The sequence below is a fragment of the Mustelus asterias genome, chromosome 8, assembly GCF_964213995.1.
Source record: "Mustelus asterias chromosome 8, sMusAst1.hap1.1, whole genome shotgun sequence".
In the NCBI taxonomy this organism is placed as follows: domain Eukaryota; kingdom Metazoa; phylum Chordata; class Chondrichthyes; order Carcharhiniformes; family Triakidae; genus Mustelus; species Mustelus asterias.
Window position 1 is genome coordinate 68191146 of NC_135808.1, and position 1715 is coordinate 68192860.

At 50.5% G+C, this 1715-nt stretch overlaps 1 non-coding gene across 1 annotated transcript; it reads right to left on the bottom strand.

Annotated features, from left to right (window-relative positions):
- Positions 1 to 243: 243 nt before the first annotated feature.
- trnaa-ugc (transfer RNA alanine (anticodon UGC)) lies at positions 244 to 316 on the bottom strand. The gene has a single exon. It is a non-coding gene; the product is annotated as a tRNA-Ala (tRNA).
- Positions 317 to 1715: the final 1399 nt, after the last annotated feature.

Below are 1715 nucleotides of genomic sequence, written 5' to 3' on the forward strand. Positions count from 1 at the left end.
CAGACACGAGGAGAATGTGCAAACTCCACACAGACAGTGACCCAAGCCGGGAATTGAACCCAGGTCCGTGGAGCTGTGAAGCAGCAGTGCTAACCACTGTGCTACCGTGTCGCCCAGACACTCTGTGTGTGCATGCGTGCATGCGTGCGTGCGGGCGGCAGCGCTTGGGGAAAGCCTGGAGATGTGTAAAGTCAATGACATGACGGGTGGGCCTGAAACTTTGGCCCAAAGATAAAATCAGAGTGGGGAATGTGGGCATCGATCCCACTACCTCTCACATGCAAAGCGAGCGCTCTACCATTTGAGCTAATTCCCCGTGGTTGCGGGGGTGAGGGGGGCAGGGGGCGGCGAGGAGGGGGGTGGTTCACTGAGGAATGGATGGTTTAATTCTTTTGTTTATTTTGTTTACTTTTAAGCTCTCAGGTATCGAGGTCACTGGCAGGGCAGGGAGCCACTTCCTGTCTTTTAGTTTGCAAAGTGTTTGAAAATTCAGCGGGAAAGGTTGGCAGCGCAGCCTGTGGTCCACACACCGCCTTTCCTGCTGAGTTGACATTTTGAAAACAAATCGGAAAATCCCAGCCATGCTATTCAGTTTCAGACACTGCACCTCCGGAAATTTATATGGTGGGGACCACCAGTGTGGTTTCGGCACAGATTTACTAGAATGATATTGGGGCTTAAAGGGTTAAATTAAGACAATGATTAGCGTTTATACAGATTCTTTATTGATTTCTGAACTCTGGCAAGGTGGTAGAATAATTCTGTCAGAATAAAGTGCATCCGCTCCGGGCTCTTTACAAAAGAGCTCCCACATCATAATCATGGCTGTGATGCAAATTGTTGCCACAGGCAACTGAAGTCTCAGCAGTAAAGAATATTTTAACTCAGCGAATGTAATCGTGCAGCACATGGATACTTGAATAATCTCTACAGCGGCGTGGTTAATTGAGATGAAACAAATCCTCAGTCTTGACCATGTGAGCAGGTGGGAAGTTAAATCAGGGCTAATCCTTTGCTCACAGGGTAAGAGGGAAAAGTCAGTGACTCATGACTGCGGGGTTCTCTTAATCAACTATTGGCAGCCTACCCCATGATGACATTGGCAGCACAAGCTATGGTGCCAGTTAATTTTCTTGCCAACTCAGGCAGGTCATGGCAATCAGGACGCGTATTAGTCCATTGGCGAATGCAGGACGGTTGTAATGCCTGCAGCAAAGGTTATGGGTGGAATTTTCTGTTTTTGCTGCGGAATGTGGCAGTAGGTGTGAAAAACAGGGGTGGAAGCTGCCAGCTCCAAGGGCAGCGCCCTCTGACGTACTCACAGCCTGACATTAAAAGAAATGTAAGGGGCGGGTCTCATGACATTATACTGCTTGAGACCGCCGGCAATTTAGGGCACCCCAATTTAACAGCAGAAACATCCCCTGCCATGTAACCCCCACCCCACCCAACCACAGAACTCCTCCTCCTCACCAGGGGGCAGTGACAGGGGGCAATGCAGGGGCAGTGCCAGGGTACTGCCTGGGCCTCTCCCCCCCAGTGGCTGTCATCACTTGTGTGCCTCGGGTGGGTTCTGCACGCCCGGTGCATGTCATGGTGGACCTGACATGCATCACGTGTTTCACATCAGTGTGAGTGGGCAATCTAATGTGGGGCGTCTGGCAGACGTAAATGTGGAGGGGGAGGGGTCTGTCAGGCCTGATAATGATATTTAA